The sequence below is a fragment of the Natator depressus genome, chromosome 9 (assembly GCF_965152275.1).
Source record: "Natator depressus isolate rNatDep1 chromosome 9, rNatDep2.hap1, whole genome shotgun sequence".
NCBI classification, from domain to species: Eukaryota; Metazoa; Chordata; order Testudines; family Cheloniidae; genus Natator; species Natator depressus.
Genome location: NC_134242.1, coordinates 52199065 through 52219853, shown reverse-complemented (window position 1 = coordinate 52219853; position 20789 = coordinate 52199065). Strand labels below are relative to the sequence as shown.

The 20789-nt window shown below is 45.4% G+C and overlaps 1 protein-coding gene across 6 annotated transcripts in view; it reads left to right on the top strand.

Annotated features, from left to right (window-relative positions):
• The window catches only part of EPHB1 (EPH receptor B1), a 402223-nt gene that overhangs the window by 62388 nt on the left and 319046 nt on the right, over positions 1-20789 (top strand). The window lies entirely within an intron of this gene.

The following is a 20789-nucleotide window of genomic DNA, read 5'->3' as shown; positions in this document are numbered from 1 at the left end:
CTGGGGGGAGGCCATGGGGAAGTAGCCCAGGGAGTTTGAACTGTCACGCAGCTGTAACAGGAGACACTGTAGACAGCTGGAATCCACAGGGCCCTGGGCTGGAACCCGGAGTAGAGGGAGGTCCTGGGTTCCCCCCCGAAACCTCCCAACTCCCCATTTGATATAAGAGGAGTGGACCTGGACTGTGGGTCCACCAGAGGGGAAGGTCTCTGGCCTCTCTCCCAACCCACTAGGTGGGCCAGCAGAGACTGCGGGGATTGTTCTCCTCCTTTTCCCCATGCTGGTCAGTGATGAGGTTTGCTGAGTGAACAGCAGGTTTGAGCCACCGGCAAAAGTGACCAAACTGAGGGCTGCCGTGAATCTCTGAGGTGAGCAAATCCGCCAATAAGTGCAGGACCAACCAAGGCAGAGGAGGAACTTTGTCACACCACACATTCATAGGTTTCATTGAAGTTCCTTTTGATATGCAGCTTTGCTAAAGAATCGCTGCCTCCTTCAAGGAATACTTCCATACAGTAGGAACATCATACACTAAATTTCAGGAAAGACACAGGTACACTTTATACCAGAAAACCAAAAATAAATAAATAAATAAATAAACAAGATACAGGAAACAAATTAGCCATTATTAAGAGAAGAAAATGCCTAAGTCACACAGGTTAGGAGCCAGTGGTAATCTCTCTGTGTTGTTAATATTTCTTATTGGTGCTCAGTAGAATTCTAGTTGAATACAGTTCTGTACAATAGTTTATAGTTTGGAAAATGAAGGATTTAAAAAACCCCTGTCTCTCTCCCCTTTGTACCTGCTCTGAATCACTCTTTGTCTTTGTCTCCCCAGGATGCACTGTTTTTCTTAATTTTCTATCTGTTTCCCTGCCCCTCTCTCTCTCTCTCTCTCACTGCACTTCTCTCTCTGTAATTTGTTTGCAGGCAGGTTGTCTCTTTGATTTACTGTGTCTTTTCTCCATAGGATTATGATAAATGGATTGCTCTGCTCAGCTTGAGCTAGTCCAACACCTTTTATGCACGCTAGGTCAAGCCCCTGTAAGCATTGAAGGCAGAACAGATGCACACACAACCCCCCTCACTCTGTGTTCCATAGCTATCACTGGGCCTGGGCTTAAAACACGCTGAGCACCTTCAGCCCCCGTTGCCTTCAGGAGAATTGGAAGCTGCTCAGCATCACGTAGGATTGGGCCCATACAGAGGAGTCCCCAGGCTCTTTGTGTGTCTGTGTAAATGGTGCAGTACGTGCACATAAAGTGATACTTGTAACTCTGGGCTATAATTGCAGTTACATCTGTGGGCCTTATGTGAAGGCCTGATCCTGAGAGAGGATTAAGCATTTGAAAAATGGTTTTGGCAGATCAGTCCTGAAATCACCACTAAAGAAAACAAAATTAAAATAAAAAACAACCCCAGAAGAAGACAGTATTGGCAATTTCACATGGATTAACTCTGGAGATGTGCAGGTACCGGGACTTTGAACCCAAACTCCTTTACATCTGGGGAGCAGGGGGAAGATGTCAGCTTTGCAGTGCCTGTTTGGATGAAGAAATTCGCTGTTGGTTTGGTGTGAAATCCATGTCTGGCAGTGGACTCTGATGAAGGTGTGGCTACAAATCTCATGGGGGGCCTGCTGCTCTCAAGATTTTGGCCAAGACTGTGGGTATTATTGGAGAAGGGTCAATAACTGAAAATCTTTTTTCATTAAAAAAAAATAATCAGTTGCTTTTGTTTCTAAATGTTCAGACTGGACCCACATTTGCTTGTTTCATTGTTTAAAATGTTTTTTTAAACATCATAAACATTATCAGAATGGTTATAGGAAAATCTTTTGGATACCAAAAGCCAGGTCACCACTAGTGCAATTGCGCAACCATCATATGCCATGGAGAATGTATTACAACCTTAACTCTGCCCCATTTGAAATGCCAGCATCCCCGTTCCCTGTCCTGAATGTGTGTAGCTTAACAGCACTGTGTGGAAAGGACAGTCGGTAGAGGGAATCTAGTTGTCTGGTAATGGTGGTAGGAGTGGAATTTGGCTGCATTTACTCTTAACGTCCTTGCTTTTTAGGTTTTATGTTAACTATGTTTCTGTAGTCCAAATTTAACAATACAGTCACTGTTTGTTGTGTGCACATGTATAAAACCGAGAACGATATTTTATGACAAGTGTTGTATAAAATTAAACCCCCTATTTCTATCCATCTAATAGGATTCACACCTTGATATGTGTATAGGGTTGTGTCAGCATTCATGGTATGTAGTGGGATGTTGCCATTGAGAGGTGAATCTACCTAATTCTATATTTCACTACATGATTCTGTATTCCACCGAGATCTGCTTCGTGGGCCACCCTCTTGAAATCATGGCCGTGATATTGGCTTCCCAGAGCATTCTGGGACTTGCTGTGTGCACAGTACTTACTGTATCTTGACCAAGTGTCACTGTATATTAATCCTCTGCTGGTCTTTTCCCCCCCTAAATCAATATTGACTTTTTGAATGCGTAGCTCTATCTACAATCACAAAGAACCATGCGTAGTATAACCTACCACTGTTGCCTTCATCAAGCACATATGTTCTCTCTTCTCCCCTGTCCCCTCTAGAAGGTTCATTGTAAATGCCAAGGGTTAGAGAGGTTTTTATTTTAAAAGACGGACAAAAACGCCAAGCGATGGATCATTTTGTTTTTAAAGTCTCTTCCGTGTTTTGAACTTGGTTTGTTATTCTGTGGATAATCCTTGATCATAATGAATCCATGGGAGACTGATGGGGATTGCTCATTTATGCACTTGCAGAGCAGTTCTACTGTAATTCTACAGCAGCAAAATGCACCATTAAAGGCAAAGAGCCATGGGAATGTTGGGCCATAATTAGTTGTTGCTGTAATATTTTTGATTGAAAGTGCATAGATACTGTAAGTGGCTCTTTCGGGAGCTGCTGCTCTTAGGAGACTGTTAAGAAGAGCACTGCTTATCAAATGGAAAAGGGTGATTCTGCTCTTACCCTGCCCGCCTTTCCAGCACCGTAATTAAAATGTCTGGCAGTTGTGGGAGAGTGTCAGTGTTCAAAATGCAGAAGACGCCAGCTCATTCAGCTTGTGTGAGAGGCAGACTGCAGAGCTCAGCTGAGCCTGCACTCCCTTCCAATTAAGAATGAAAAATTTACTGAGCTTTCTCCTGAAGAACAAACTTTCTTCAAGTCAGAAGCCCCCCAAATGGCTGGCTGACTCTATCCCTGTGGTAAAGCCACATGTCTGTCACCTTGCTTTTCTCATCCACATTTTTTGGGGGGTCTAATATCTAGCAAAATTTATTGTGGGTGGATCTGAACGGCAGCACAGGTGCTCAGTCCCTGAGAGCTTTGTGGATCAGAACTGGGCACTCTATCCAGAAACACAAACCAGAATTAAAACAACATTAAGTTGTGTTTAAACACTAAAGCTCAGATTCGGATACTGTTGCTTGTATTGAATTGTAAGCACCATACTCCATCAGTGGTCTCATTGGTTTCAATGGGTGCCTCTAACATCAATAGGCTTTACATTTAGACACTTAAATATATGAGAATGCAAAACAAGTGTGAGAGTATAGGGTGTAGTAATGGAAATCCTGATGTAATCTTAGCAAAAAGTACAGTTATCAAAACTCATATTGTAGGCAGAGCTGGTAGACAACCTTAACTATAGTTGATGCTAACATGATCCATTATAAACACCCTTTTTCAGTTTCTCAGAACTTTACCAAACTTCAATCCTTTTGCTGAAATCTTTTGTTTGTTGAAAATTTCAGCTAAAATGATTCAGCCATTTCCAAGACTTGGACTTTCAGAAAGCCTTTGGCAAGGTCCCTACCAAAGGCTCTTAGGGAAAGTAAGCTGTCATGGGATAAGAAGGAAGGTCCTCTCATGGATCTGTAACTCGTTAAAAGATAGGAAACAATGGGTAGGAATAAATGGTCAGTTTTCAGAATAGAGAGAGGTAAATAGTGGTGTCCCCCAGGTGTCTGTAATGGGGCCAATCCTATTCAACCTACTTATAAATGATCTGGAAAATGGGTTAAAGAGCGAGGTGGCAAAACTTGCAGATGGTACAAAATTACTTAGGATAGTTAACTCTTTGTAGTCTGCTTTGGACTTAAAAAGGGATCTCAGAAAACTGGGTGACTGGGCAACAAATGACAGATGAAATTCAGTGTCGATAAATGCAAAGTAATGTGCATTGGAAAACATAATCCCAACTATACATATAAAGTGACAGGATCTAAATTAGCTGTTACCACTCAATAAAGAGATCTTGGAATCATTGTGGATAGTTCTCCAAAAACATCTACTCAATGTTTAGCAGCAGTCAAAAAAGCTAACAGTGTTAGGAACCATCAGAAAAGGGATAGATAAGAGAGAAAATATCATCATGCCACCACATAAATCCTTAATAAGCTCACACCTAGAATACTGCGTGCTGCTCTGGTCACCCCATCTCAAAAAAGATATATTAGAATTGGATAAGGTAGAAGAGGGCAACAAAATGATTAGGGATATGGAACCGCTGCTGTGTGAGGAGAGATTAAAAAGACTGGGACTGGTCAACTTGGAAAAGAGACGAATAAGGGAGGATATGATAGAGGTCTATAAAATCATGAACAGTGTGGTACAAGTGACTAGGGAAATGTTGCTTACCTCTTCACATAACACGAGAATTAGGGGTCACCCAATGAAATTAATAGGCAGCAGATTTAAAACAAACAAGGGAAATACTATTTCACACAACACACAGTCACTCTGTGGAACTCCTTGCCAGAGGATGTTGTGAAGGCCAAGACTATAACAGGGTTCAAAAAAGAACTAGATAAGTTCATGGAGGATAGTTTCATCAATGGCTATTAGCCGGGATGGGAAGGGATGCAACCCCATGCTCTGGGTATCTCTGAGCCTCTGACTGCCAGAAGCTGGGAGTGGAAGACAGGCGATGGATCACTCAATAGCCCTGTTCTGTTCATTCCCTCTGAAGCACCTGGCATTGGCCACTGATGGAAGACAGGATACTGGGCTAGCCGGATCATTGGTCTGACCCAGTATGGTGGTTCTTATGCTCTTAAGAATGGGATTAGGAAAACATACATCATTTTGACCATGTTAAAGTCTTTAACAGTTTCACTGAAATGCTCTAATGCCTCTATGCTTTGGAGCAGGGACTCAAAAGTTGTCAGATAAGTTGCCCTGGTGTCAAGGATGTGCCTTTTGCTGACCTCCTGAAAATCCACCCAAGTTTGAATTTATTAGCATATGGGAATCTCAGTGGGTAGTAGATGGTGGCTAGAGCATGTCAGCATTATTCTCCAAAGATTCCATCTGCACTGAGCATGTTCTGTACTCTCTCAGCTCTTGTGTGCTAACCAGAAGGACTGTGCTCCATCCCAGGGATGCATGATCTGAGGAGGTTTTTCTTTGCAACTGTTTCTCCTCGCCATAAGGGCCACCAAGCTTTTTCATGCACATCATGGAAATATCCATGCACTTTCATACTCGCCTTCTGTAAAAAGCTGAGACTTGCATGTGTCTCAGAGCACATGTTCACTGTACCTTCACACTGCCCTGCCAATGTGCCTCCATCCTGAACACAGAGGGACTGCATCATTTGGGTAGGAGGTACTTCAGTCTCCTTTCCCTTTTTTATTCTTGCCAAAAAGGATGCTGAATAGTGATCTCTTCTCCCCTCACCCCCATTTGATGTGGACACTTGTCTTCTATTAATTGGACTGAGAACAATAATTTGACATAGTGACTTTACTCACTTGGGCTTGTTTCAAACCTTGTTTCCACCCATGAGCTGTTGGATGCATTCCTTCCCCCACTCTTCACTCCGAAGTCTCTGCTACCAATGCAGACCTCTCAGATGCTGATTTATCATCTCGCACTGGAGTTTTTGGGAAGTGTCTGTTATTGTTTCCAGTCATTGGCATTCTTTCTAAATTTCTCTTTGCCCATCTGTTACTATGTCTTCTCATGTTTGTTTTCTTATTTTGCTTAATTTCTATTTTTTTCTCGATCTTCCCAGGCATGCTTATGTCTTATATTCATATAACTATGTGCAAGAAAGCTGTCTTATCCTGTAGACTAATGCCCACGACTTCTCTTCCAAGCTTCTGCTTATTTGCCTTGGGGAGGAACCATATCTGAGCCACAAGTTTCCACTGGACAAATGGATTGGTTGTAGATATTTCTTCACAGCCTCTCTTAGCGGAAATTCTCATTACACTATTCCTTCCTTCCAGAATATAATGCAACCCGATCTTGTTTTTACTATGGGTCTAGCAGATGCATGCCAAGAAGTCAAAAGTACTCTCCCTCCTTGCTTCATTATGGTCCCCCTCTCTATGTAATAGACATTCCTTCTGTGCAACTGTCAAGAGCGTTCTACACAGGGGAAGCCTGGAATAAAGATTTTGGTAAACAGCCCAGGGAGTGGATCTCAACTGAATAAACTTATCTATATTTCACAGAGCTTCAGAGATGGTCCTCCAAGGAAAATCTACATCCTAGAAGAGTGATCAACATGATATAAGATAAAGTAGGCTGTGAGACAGTTGGTAAAAACAAAGTATATTTTATCTTACACCGCTTTGCACCCTCCATTTGGTTGCTATTTCTGTTACAAATGCATTGTTCTGCCCCTCAGTGTGTATGTGATCACGTAGCTTACACCACCACTTTACATCCCCTCTGCTTTTGGCCATTGGGGCCATATAGCTCAGCAGAACTTTCTTAGAAAGAAAGCCATGGCATCTCAGTTATTGGGAGCAAGCATCTCCTCCCCTCCTCCCCAACCGACTTGTGTCTGGAACGGGAGAATAACATCACAGATGGAGATTCTGTTCCATAAAGAGTATGTTCGTGCATTCTAATTGCTGGCATCTTTACTTGTTACTGATGTAATTGTGAGTAGACGTTTGTTTTTGTATTGATAATTAGGGTGTGGAACAGATGGTGAAGGCTTAGTTTAAAGTAATGTGTCCATTAAAGAAAATCTACTGGGTACAGCTGAAGATTCTTCACTCTCACAGAGCTCCTCTCTCCTTATCAGGGGCTCCTGCAATGCCATCATGGTCAGTTTGCTCTGACAGAAGCTCAAGTCCCACTAACAGTGGGATCAGTTGCTTCCAAGTGAAGATGTTGAATAATCTCTAGGGCCTTCATATTCAGAATGATGGGTGCCTGTCGTGCAACCAGTCTCCAGCCTTTATGGTGGGTGCCCCAAACCCATGCTGCACCCAGACATATAGATATGAAAGGAATCATTAGAGAGAGCATTAATCTAAGAAGGCAGCACCGCACAAATAGTTTAGAAATGAGGGGGAAACAGGGATGGGCAAGCAGGAAAATGTAGACAAAAGAACTGACCCAGATCTTCAGCCAGCCCTGGTGCCAAATTGAAGCCAAATATTTTCCTGAGGCCTGAGCAGGGTTTGCAGTTAGCTTGTTCCCTTCTCTTTACCATTGTTTACTGGAGTGATCTCTTTAGCCTGCTGCCTCTGCACTTTGGGCTAACCCAGTTAGTGACATGCCCAGAGCACAGAAAGGTCCCAGGTAGTGGCACATTTCTCAACATCTAGGACTGTCCTGGAGTCGACAAGTAGGGAAGTGACGGAGTGTGGAGTTCAGAAGGGCTGTCTACAGTCGTGGTTCTGATGCCGCTTCATGCTGCGGTGAGAGGGCAGTGGAGCCTCTCTGTGATGAGGGACTCAGCAAATAGCCTTCCCTTGAACCTCCAGCGACCCTGTGGGTAGCAAAGTCTGCTTAGCACAAAGGCAGGGCATGGGGTGTTGGGGGAAGCGACACGGCCCTTCAGAGTCTGAGTAATTCCAAGAAGCTTTGACTAACCACTGTAGCCCTCTGGACGCTACTCTGCAGTGAACCTCTGGAGCTCTTTGAGGTTCACTGATGGATAATGGGCAGGGAGCTGGATCCAGGTGCACAATAAAATCTCAGAAACACTTGCCCCAGATAGGTCCCACTGGAGAACTGAAACCTGAAGTGAAGGAAAATGAGTGTGCCTGCACATGGATAAAATCCAGCTGGAATAGCAGCACAGGGTGTGTCAGGCCCACCAGGAGACACATTTCACCTGGACTAGAAAATTGACTTATAGAACATATCCAATGAGACTCACCGAACACTAGAATCTGAAGTTCCTACAGTGAAGGGCAAAACCTTACTGGAGAGGGTTGTCCCATTTGACTTAAAGCTGCTGTAGCTTGTATGACATGACTCAGAACGTCATCAGTCTCATATGAATCCGTTCTAGGAGGTATAGAATGACAAATACAATAGCTCAACCTTGCATTGATATGCATGTCAAGGGTTTGTCATTTTTCAGTCTTAAGAATGAAGTAATGTTAATAATACGCATAACTGCTATATAACTATTTCTGATACACCCAAAGCAAGATAACCATGTTATTAATAATCTACAACAAATTATTAGTTTATACAGAGTACCATTAACACTTCTAGTATAACTATGGACCAGAAATAGAAATCCACCCAGATGGATATTTAAATGTGCCTAATGTTTGCTTAGATTCTAAATTCTTTGGGGTTAATGACTAACTTTTTGTTGTAGTAGGCATTGTATATACAATGGGAGTCTAATCTCTGATTGGGTCCTCTGTGTAATACCAGTACAAAATAACGTTTTGGGGGGTGTGATAAGCTTGATTCCAACACATTTCTTTACATTGATTACATTCATTGTAACAATATAGCATTTGATGTTTCAGGGTTGCCTTGATTTGGTTACCTTTTTATTTTACCTTGATGTTTCCAGTACCTCAGCCCTGTTAAATACAATGGAAAGGGATTTGTAGGCTATGCTAATGGCCTCCATATAATGAGCACACATCTGCAGCTCAGAGGGAGATCAAGTAAACCTGCCCTGTAGAGATTTGTGAAGATCCCCTGAAAAACCAAATGGAAAGGAAATGTCCAGTTGATGAGAACTGGTTGTGTATAGCCAGACAAAACTTGGATTTTCATGCTTTATTTTCTGCTCATTTATTTAATTCTTTTTCTCAGCATTTATTGTAATGTGTTTTGGGTAGGTAAACCAGGAAAATAATCCATGGCTTTTCTACAATTTGCAGATATGCATATTCTAGAAGGACAAGATATGCAAGAGCTCTTACCTGCTTAGCACGTTAACTCACTCTAGTGGTTGACTGTGGAGTTTTTGTTTTGTTCAGGCTGTCTCTCATAGCGATCGTTTTGGTACGATCTAAGCTTTGGATGTTTCCTTTATTAACATATTGCACCTCCTTGACTACATATCTGATACAAAATAATCAAGCAAAATGTCTTGCCTGCTTCTTTTTGAGTGTCTATCCCTATTTTAAACAGTCCTGTTCCCTTGTGACTCCAAGAGGCATAGGCAAATACCTGCCTGCACTTTGCTCCACCCTTTCTGCAAAGTGGATATTGAGGTATGTCTACAGTATGAAATTATTTCGAAATTATTATATTCTAATTTTCTGAAGCGACTTTATACATTCGGTCTTGTGTGTCCCCACTATAGCGCGTGAATTTGGTGGAGTGCGTCCACAGTACCAAGGCTAGCATCGAATGTCAGAGCGATGCAATGTGGGTAGCTATCCCACAGTTCCCGCAGTCCCCGCCGCCCATTGGAATTCTGGGTTAAGCTCCCAGTGCATGATGGAGCAAAACATTCTCGCGAATGTTTCTGGGTGTGTGTCGTCAGTCGCTCCTCCCGCTGTGAAAGCTATGGCAGACAATTGTTTCGCGCCTTTTTGGCGTGCAGATGCCATACTGCTTTCAGCAGATGGTGTAGTACGGTGCACTGCTTCTCTCCTGGTACTATGAATCCACCCTGCATTTCCTCTCGTCTTTCTATGTAATCTCTGTAAGTATCTGCTCTTTCTCTCCCTCATTGACCTCTTCCACTGCCAACTCTGCTCGGCCATCGTGAACCGAGCAGCGCAGCTTCTGCCGCCAACTCTGCTCTCCCGCTTCTCCATTGTTGTCTGTCCTGGGCTCCCGCCTCCGTGAAAGCTACAGAAGACAACCATTTCCCTCCTTTTTGCGGCTATCATGAACCGAACAGTACCTCTTCCGCTGCCACTCTGCTCTCCTACGTTTCGCGCCCTTTTTACAGGATTACCCGTGCAGGCGCCATAGTGCAGCAAGCATGGAGCCCACTCAGATCTCCTCTGCCGTTTTGACCATTGTAAATACCTTGCACATTATCCAGCAGTATGTGCAGTACCTGCAAAACCGGGCAAGGAAATGATGACAGCACGATTACGATAGTGATGAGGACATGGACACAGACGTTCCTAGAAGCATGGCATGTGGTGATTGGGAGATCATGGTGGTGTTGGGCCAGGTTCATGCCATGGAACACCAATTCTGGGCCCGGGAAACAAGCACAGACTGGTGGGACCGCATGGTGTTGCAGGTCTAGGATGATTCCCAGTGGCTGCGAAACTTTTGTATGCATAGGCCACTTTCATGGAACTTTGTGACTTGCTGTCCCCTGCCCTGAAGTGCAAAGACACCAAAATGAGAGCAGCCCTCACAGTTGAGAAGCGAGTGGCCATAGCCCTGTGGAAGCTTGCAACGCCCGATGGCTACCGGTCAGTTGGGAATCAGTTTGGAGTGGGCAAATCTACTGTGGGGGCTGCTGTGCTGCAAGTAGCCAATGCAATCATTGACCAGCTGCTATCAAGGGTAGTGACTTTGGGAAATGTGCAGACCATTGTGGATGCCTTTAATGCGCTGGGCTTCCCTAACTGCGGCGGGGCGATAGACGGAACGCATATCCCTATCTTGGCCCCGGAACACCAGGGTGGCCAGTACATAAACTGCAAGGGGTACTTTTCCATGGTGCTGCAAGCACTGGTGGATCACAAAGGACGTTTCACCGACATCAACGTGGGATGGCCGGGAAAGGTGCATGACGCTCGCACCTTCAGGAACTCTGGTCTGTTTGAACAGCTGCAGGAAGGGACTTACTTCCCAGACCAGAAAATTACTGTTGGGGATGTTGAAATGCCAATAGTTATCCTTGGGGACCCAGCCTACCCCTTAATGCCATGGCTCATGAAGCCGTACACAGGCACCCTGGACAGTAGTAAGGAGCAGTTCAACTATAGGCTGAGCAAGTGCAGAATGGTGGTAGAACGTGCGTTGGGACGTTTGAAAATGTGCTGGTGCAGTTTACTGACTCGGTTAGATCTCAACACAACCAATATTCCAATTGTAATTGCTGCTTGTTGTGTGCTCCACAATATCTGTGAGAGTAAGGGGGAGACGTTTATGGTGGGGTGGGAGGTTGAGGCAACTCACCTGGCGGCCAATTTCGCACAGCCAGACAACAGGGTGATTAGAAGAGCACAGCAGGGTGCGCGGCGCATCAGAGAAGCTTTGAAAGCCAGTTTCATGACTGGCCAGGGTACAGTGTGACAGTTTCTCTTGAAGTTACCCGCCCACTATATATAAGAAAGGAAATAAAGTCACAATTGTTTAAAAACCGTTCTTTATTATTTGTTGCACAACACGTTGAGAGAAATCAGAAGGTAGACCGGGGGATGGGGGTGGGTTCTGGGGGAGGGAGGTGGTGGAGGAGGGAAGGACAAGTCCAGAAACCAAATCAAAATTTTGGATATGCCAGCTTTCTGCTGCTTGTGCAATCTTCTGGGGTTGTGTTTGGGTCCCTGTAGTCTCGCCCACCCCGTGTTCTTGGGCGTCTGGGCGAGGAGGCTATGGAACTTGGGGAGGAGGGAGGGAGGTTATACAGGGGCTGCAGTGGCAGTATGTCCTCTTGCTGCCTTTCCCGCATTAGATCCACCATACAGTGGAGCATGTCAGTTTGCTCCCCCATGAGCCTGACCATAGCATCCTGCCTGCTCTCATCGCGTGCGTCCCTCCTCTCTTCATGTTCATTTAACGCTTTACGGGACTCCGCAATTGTTTGCCTCCATGCATTCAGCTGGTCCCTATCAGTGCAGGAGGACTGCATGAGCACGGCGAATATGTCGTCCTGAGTTCGTTTTTTCTGCCTTCTAATCTGGACCAGCCTCTGGGACGGAGTAGATAGCAGCCGTGTTGAAACATTTGCACCTGCAGGAGGAGGAAAAGGGAGGGTAGTATGTTAAAAGATACATTTTCGAGAACAAAGGGGACACTTTCTCAGCGAAACAGGCAATTCATAGTACACAGCACATGTTCTTTCTGTACAAGGTTGCATTTTGCCTCTTATATTGAAGTGCCTGCCACTTTGGTGTGAGTAAGCCATCACACACAGATAGGCAACAGAATTCAGCTTGCAGGCAGCCATGGTAAGCCCTAGGGGCACACGGGGTTCTGCTTCTTCCGCATTCATTTCAATGCTTTCAAACTGCCAGGCCCCCTTTCCCATAGCAAGCAATGCCTGGTGGGTTTGCCATATAAAAGGAGGGCCCGCAGGCTCTCTGGGATGATCGCTTCACACCCCCGCCCCCCCCCACACTGTGTGTGGCTCCGATGAGGCTCTGAGCAGGGATGAGCCCTTTAAACTAAACGCGAACAGCCCAGCGCGGCTGGGTTTTCCCCCACGCCCCACCGCATGGCTCCGATCAGGCTCTCACTCACCAGAAGTGCTTTCTCCAGGGTCATGGTCTGGGAGCCCGCATTGGGAGTGGGGTGAGGCTGTTGGGTCCAGTGTTAAGAACAGTTCCTGGCTAGGGGGGAAAACGGATTTCCCACTTGCCGCCTGTGCACTGTCCTCCTCCTCTTCGTCTTCCAATAACTCATCCTCCTCACTCTGTGCAACTCCCACCTTGCAGGTGTCCACGGACAGTGGTGGGGTAGTGGTGGCATCACCCCCCATACTTGCATACAGCTCATGGTAGAAGCGGCATGTATGGGGCTGTGACCCAGAGCGCCCATTCGCCTCCCTGGCTTTTTGGTACATTGCCTGAGCTCCTTGATTTTTGTACGACACTGCTCTGTGTCCCTGGAGTAGCCTCTTTCCGTCATGGCCCTGGAGACTTTAGCGTACGTATTTGCATTTCTTTTTTTGGAACGTAGTTCTGCCATAACAGATTCATCTCCCCAACATGTGATGAGATCAAGTACCTCCCATTTGGACCATGCTGGAGCTCATCTGCGAATCTGGGACTGCGTGGTCTCTTGTGATGGTGGACCCTGCATGGTCGCCTGTGATGGTGGACTGTGCTGATGGTGACCAAACAGGAAATGAAATTCAAAAGTTCCCGGGGCTTTTACTGCCTACCTGGCTAGTGCATCGGAGTTGAGAGTGTTGTCCAGAGCGGTCAGAAGGGAGCATTCTGGGATAGCTCCTGGAGGCCAATAACGTCAAATTACATCCACAGTACCTGTAACCCAGAACTGCGATCTTGATTTTAGCGCTACTCTACTTGCTGAGGTGGAGTACAGAAATCGGATTAAAGAGCCCTTTAAATAGAAAAACGGTTTGGTCGTGTGGACGGAATCAGTTTTATTTTGAATTAACTCAGCTAATTCCGAAATAACCGCATACTGTAGACCAGGCCTGAGTTTCACCCAGTAGCAAGAATATTGGGGGGAGGAGGATGAGAACATGTCTCTTGCAGTTGGCTGTCCTGTGTGTGGGCTGGAAACAGGAGATAGCTAGTCACTCCCAGGGGAACTGGGAGATTGATTCAGTTCCTTCTTGATTCAGGAGCTAAAGATCTTCTGGGTAGGTGTTCTGACACTAATTTTGCTGTTAATGGGATTATATGCTGACCTGCATTTGCTGTTAACAACTCAGACAGTTACTAGGTGTGCAGAAAGAAAAAAATATATGTGGCGAGAGAGAGACCTAAGGCAAGAAGAGAGAACAGCTGAGGCTAAGGAGAGAAAAAGGGAAAGGAGGACAACAGAGTAGGAGAGATGGGAGTGGGGAATATGTGGAATTGGACTGCAAGACAGGGAGAAACACAAAAGAGAAGATGGAAAAACAAGGGAGAGTTAAAATGACATGGGCAGGAAAGGGAGATGACTTTGAGGCTTTGTGTCTGATTGATGATGCTCAGGCTGTGATCCACTGTAATCCCTTCGTTAGCAAGCTGAGAAAAGTAATTTTTACACTAGCCCCTGACCAACTGCCTTTCCACCCGCTCTTCTCCCGAGTGATTGATTGTCCTGGTGGTGTATGTATTGTCTGGGCGTACCACTGAGGTGGCTTAGCTGGTAGAGAATCCTCTCATGCCTCCTGCAGAGACCAGCATACTGATTGGCTTGGTACACAACTCTTCCACGCCTCTTTGAAGTCTGTGGCGATACAGAGCCTGTCACTTTGCAACCAGCTCTGAGTGGTGCATATAGAGTTTGCGTCTGTCTGACTATGTAGGCTGTTCAGGTAGCTCGAGGTGTAAACGCTCTGATTTGTGCCCACAAATACGGGCACAGATATAATGGACATTTGGATTCATTTAAACGGAGGCCAATCATCAGCCTGGATGAAAATTTCGACTACTTGGTTATATGTCCTCAGTTATACTGTTCAGGTGGCAGTGTGGAGTGTCCATAAGGGGTGGAGGGTTTCTGTCTGGTAGAAGGATAAACAATGAGCTCTTTGGATCAACAAGCCATTAGGTAGCTTACAAGGGCTCTGCGCTGCCTGTCACTTTGATGAGAAAACATAGTGCCTGATTTCCACAAGAATTTAGCCCCTGTTTAGGCAATAAAAGTAAATGGGCAGCTTTTTGCGAGTGCTCAGCATGCTGGGTTCTCAGAGAGGGCCAAATTTTTGCAATGTGTCACAGTGGGAGCTGTTGGCTGCTGAGCACTTCTGAAAATCTGGCCTTGTTCAGGTGCGTAAATGGGAGCTGAACCCTTTAGAATATCTAGTGCCAGTGCTTAAAACCTGACCCTGAACTAACCAGATGGCAGTTAGAACCTTACTCCTGTGTTTAGGCACATGAAGTGATGGACTCTGTTGGCGCAAGAAGCCTATGTAGAAGCTCCTGAAATGCTGAGAGTGACAAAGTCCAAGAACTAGCACCTGAGACCCTTTCAAATTTCAAACTGACTTCAGAATGCTTGATAGCAGTATAACTCTTATAAAGAACTTTCAGACTCCTGGGCCTTCTGCATCGGAGGACTTGGGTCATCTCAAGATGGCATGGAGCTGAGAGAGATTTAGCTAATGTTGCTTTTCAAACACTTTCCTGGATTGTGGAGCACTTGCAAAATATAGTAAATAGAAAGTTCTGTAAAATAACTTTTTTGTAGGTGGGAGTCAGGAGCAAAATCTGAGGGTGACTGTACCATTAGATTTCGGGCTAGAGACCCTATGGTGTAACAACAAAAAAGAATATTTGGACATAAGAACAAGTCCATCAAGAAAGGATTATTTGGTACTTAACCATGCTCAGTGGCACAAGCCAAGTGATACTTCCTCCCCTTTTGAATCACATTGGACCACTTTTAAACTGAGGAGCCTTCTGCTCACAACATGATCCAATGACATGTTTATCTCACTATCGACGGTGAGGCCATGTATATGCTAGAAAAATGGTGTGTTTTGAAATAGTGTTCACTAACATGACTTCATGTCATGTATACATGGAGTGTAAGATGAACCACTAGCAGCAAAGATGTTAACCATGATTTGCCCTGGCTATGCTAGCTGACTTCTGTGTAAAACCATGTTTGTAAAATTACGTTAGCTGACACCTCTTCAGACATGACCACTTTTCCTAGTCTGGATGTGGCCCAGAGAGAGAATTCAGCTCTCAATTCCAGTGTTTCCCGCTCCTGCACTTCCATTGCAAATTGCATGATATTCAATCATTTTCCTAAAACCCTAGCTCTGGGTTTCGCATGATGATGTGAGAATCTCAGCTTTCACTGAAAATAAGTGTAAGTTTCTAGCCTTTGTGGTTGTGGAGAAAAGCTTCAAAACATGAACTCTGAAGAGGGTGACACCAGGAGACAAAAAGAACCCCAACGTTGTGTGTTTTTAACTTCATGACCTTTTGGGGGCCTGCTTCAGTTCTATAGACTCTCTAGTTGTAGGCCATGGCCTGACCATGCTTTGGCTGAGCCAAACCTGAGCGTCTAGCCATCCTTCCTCATGATGTGGGGGAGGAGGGTTGGGGAAGAGAGGAGAGGAATGGGGAATAGGACTGGTTGAGCAAAATTCTAAGTGAGTGGTATTATGGCCTGGTGTTCAGGGTCACTGTACTGCTCAGGTTTGTGCCAAGTCGCAATGCCACTCAGACTTGGAGGGGATAGGTGTAGTGGCTCATGGGCTGAGGGGGCAGCCTACCCCTGGTGGCGGTGGGGGCACCTGAGGGAGGAAGAGAAGGGTCTGGCAGGGGGGAGGAATCTGTGCCCTCTCCCTTCTAAATGGCACTGCCCCATTACTGTGCTGCCAGGTAAAGTAACAGACTGTTGGAATATGGGCAATCTTAGCAAGATGAGTGGATCTGGAGAAAAATGGTCAGTTGGCAGGACTGTATGTGTGTGACATGGGGGTCAGGAATGGAAGAAAGGGCTGGGCTGCAATCTGTCAAACTCTAGGACATCCACATGGAACATTTGGCCTCTCAGCATGCCTAGCAAAGCTGTCCTCCCGGCAATGCTCCCCGGCTGCTGCATCACTTCTTGCTGAGAGCAAACCACTCCTCACTGAGCATGGGGATGTTGGCTGTCTCTTCACTAAGCAGAAGCTCTTGTCCTAGGAGTTATGTATGTACAAAAGAAGGGGCAGGTTAAGAAGACTCTGCCCTCTCTCTACCCCAAGCTATGCCCTGAAACAGGCAAAAAGACTGTCCCCTCTAGAACTGAGTTTGGTCACCACAAGGGAACCCTCGTCACTTGGAAACTTCACCCCTCCCCCAGTTAAATATTCCACAACTGTGGGTTTTTGAAGCTGAGAGCTGTGTAATTTGCCAAATGTGTGACCTGTGACCAGGTAACATCTCCCCACCCCCAAATCTCTTGGAGAGGCCTGCTAGAGGTCAGCCTGTAATCCACTGTCTGCAGGAGCTTTTCATCCGCCATGAATGAATAGGCCTGAGGAGACTAAAGGAAAGAACCCGGCAGTAATAGAACCAAACACTCATTTGTCATGTTAGAGCAGAGCTGTGTGACAGGCGGCTGCTGCTGCTAACACTAATCCCCTTGTGTCTCGCAGTCATGCACTGCGGCATAGATAAGAAAGTCGAGCTCGGAGGAAGAGGATGCAAACCTCCCCCTTGTCACTGCAGACTTGATGGGCAAAACATATTTGTTAACAGGGATTTTTTTTTCGTAACTTCACGAGTCAACTGTTCTGAATGGCACAGAACACTGCCAAGTTACAACAGCTAGGGAACTACAGAAATCAGTGCAAAGGAAGCACCTTACTGGCTGAAGTTATCAAAAGTACATTCCTGGTGTCAGAGCACAGCCAAGAAAAGCACTCCAGGGAAGCAAGTTATAAGTGCACCGAACTGATGTACAGGAAGAGAGATGATGGAGTGAAAATCTTTTCTAAATAAACACTTGTTAAAAGTGCCTTTCCTGTAATTGAACACAGCAAGCCTATATATTAAAGAAAGATGAATTATGGGTAAACTAGAACAATCTTTGCTGATAGGAGGTGGTGGTTATTCATTTCCTTAGTTATTGCAGAGTTGGGAGGTTGTACTAGTGGATAGAGACTCAGGAGACCAGAGTTCAATTCACAGCTCAGCCACAGACTTCCTGTATGACCTTGGGCAAGGAATTTTAATCCAGCCTGTGCTTACATTGCCCATCTGTAAAATGGGGCTCATACCTCCCTATCTCACAGGGCTGTTATGAAGATAAAAGCCCCTAATTCTGGGGCACTTGGATACTACAGTGAGAAGTGCTGAGATAGGCAGAGTTCTCTGCTTGGATGGTGGGAGGGTCTATGGTCATGAGTATCACTTTTGCACGTTAACGTATGCACTGGCATGTCAACCTATTTCTTTGAAGGACTCCAGTAAGGATTAATGGCTTCTTAATGAGGTATATGACAGTCCTTCTAGAGGTATGTGTGCAAGGAAAGAAATCAGATTCGTGGTGATTGCCCAATAGAGGGCCTGCCTCAACTAAGAACCCTCTTTGTAGAAGGGCTTAAAGATGAGCTGTGTATATAACAAAGTGTGTTTAAGGACTAAGGCCAGTGGAACTGCATATTTATTGGAGTTAACAGATACACATAAGGAGCTTGGAAGCTCAGGATCTGTAGCTGCCAAATATTCAAGTGGCATTTCTCAGGGGAGGTGAGTGAATGGAAGTGTGCTGAGAGGGATCGCAACACAGTGCTCCACGATTGTTTGTAACAAACATTACACTATGGCCCAGATGTGTTGGATGAAGCTGACTTTCTATAAACAAATGACTCGAATCCCCTTGCATTTCTCTTCTTCCCTTTTCTATTTCCCACTCTTTCTTTTACCTCTTGATATCTCTTTCTTCATTCCTTTTCGTTGGCTGTTATTAACCCTAATGCTTCAGCCTCTTAAAAATTTCTCCTTTTTTCCTGTTCAGGCTCATGTTACCCCTTACGGGCCAGATTCCGATACCCTTCCCCATTTGAATGGTGGTGTTTCTAGTGCAATAGTGCCTGAAGGCCCCATTGCGTGAAACATTGCCCATACACAGACGGGCTCTGCCCTGAAGAACTTCATCTCTCTGTCTCTTGCCTATTCAAAGCACAGGAGGAAGGGAGCAGTGTCTTCATTTTACAGGTACTCATCTGAGTCAGCAGTGAAGTGACTTGCCCAGTTACAGAAGCCAGGAACTGAACCAAGTCACCTAGGTCCCGCAGCAGCCAGGCTTAACTACAAAGCCAGGTCTCACCCCGCCCCGCCCCTGTGTAAAACAGCACTCTGCCACTTAAGCAGCCTGATGACCTGAGAGGGACTACTGATAGAGTAAGGTGCTTCCCAGCTTGAGGGAGAGGATCTGAATGTGGCCCTACAGACATATGTTTACCTTCAGTTTTCTAGGCTCTTTTTCCCCAATCTGTGTCTCTCTCCCAATGTTGTTTCTCACTGCCCACTTCCCAGAGCACTCTCTTCCCCACCCTCCTTTCTCTCTAATGGTGTTGCCATCCCCACTGTTATACCTCCTGTTCTTGTCTCCCCATCACTGCCCCCAGTAGGCCTGTGTGAGGTGGTGGTTCCCACTCCCCATTTTTGGTACTGATTGCCACCCATCCTCCCCACATACAACATACATCCTCAGAGTTGTTGTGTGTCTCCCATTTTCCAGATGTCTCACAACTTCACCATGACTCATGCCATTTTAAGAGTGGATTTTTTGGTAAGGCTGCTAACAGCTGTAACTCTTGGGTTTGCCACGAGAGGCCCAAAGGGAGAAAACTTCTGTGATTTGACAGTGTCCACTTCATTCCTTATTTAAGTAGATGGAGGACCTATGGAAGGTGAGTGGCAGGGCCACAGCCAATGTCATACTCCCACAGGGACAGCAAGGATGGGCCATTGTTTAGGTCGCTAGTGTCAGGTGTAGGAGACCCAGGTTTAATTCCCTGCTCTGCCACAGTGTAAGTCACTTAGCCTCTCTGTGCTCAGTTCCTCACCAGTGAAGTCAGGGTAATAGCACTGTCCTATCTCACAGGTGGTTGTGAGGAACAAGACACGAAGAGCGTGAAGCATGCAGATACTGTGGTGACGGGCTATGTAAATATCTTAGAGCAATAGTTACAAGGAGAGTCCTAACACTGGCGAGAATTATAGATTTTCCCCACTAACTTTTGAACCCTGTTTATACTTTAAATCGAGGTGGAATGCCTCATCTCCGCTGCTAAACCCCACTTCAGTCTCTGAAGGAGCCATGTCAAATGCTGCTAGCCAATGCTGCTGACTAAAGAAAGAATGTAGAACATTAATCAAGAGAAACTGGGTGGAGGGTCCTGGCTGAAGTCTTCTAGCCTTATGTCCCTGAGTAGTGGCAAAGGATGGGTGGAAAGACTAATAAGAGTTCCTCATTTCCCACTTGTGATTTCTGGAATGTTGATGGAGAGATTAAACACAACAGTTTGGCAGCATTTACTATATTCTTTTAGTTGTACTGATTTTATTTCCAGGCCATTTATCTTTCCAGCACCACATGTTTATCTTTCCAGCATTCACTTCCTCACTTTCCTACTACATTGAAGTAGTAACTTTCCGGGGACAAAAGTGCTCCCTTTTTAGGCACCCAGGTGGTATCTGGGCTGTAAAGGAAAACACCAACATTCATAGGTTTGGGGGTTGACCAGACAGTCAGCTAGACCAGACGTGAGGGACACATTTCTTTCGCATTTGGTAGAGATGCAGGATCCAAGCAAATTAATCTTGGTGTCTGCCTGACTGAAAAGAAATAAATAAAACCTGGAAGATTTTCCCCTTCTGTCTGTATATGTTGTAGGTTTTTTTCTTATAAAAAGGAGGGCAGGGAAAATATTATCTGTATTGCATCTTAATGTTTTGCAAAAATCCTCCCCCCAAAAACCGAAACAGAAATCCTACTGCAGTGATATTACTCACTATTCATTGATCTGACTCCCCCATAGCCATGATGGGGATAATGAATGCATGCAACAACTTGGTATATGGAACAGCTGCCAGTCCATAAAACAGGACATCCAATGCTGTTGATCAAAGCACCCAGCTGTCAGCAACTTCACACCAGGACTGCAGAACTGGCCATGCTCAATCTCTTGATCACTGGGAGCAGAGATTGTATCTGTGACTGAAGTTGAGGTCCCACCCTCACCCCTCCA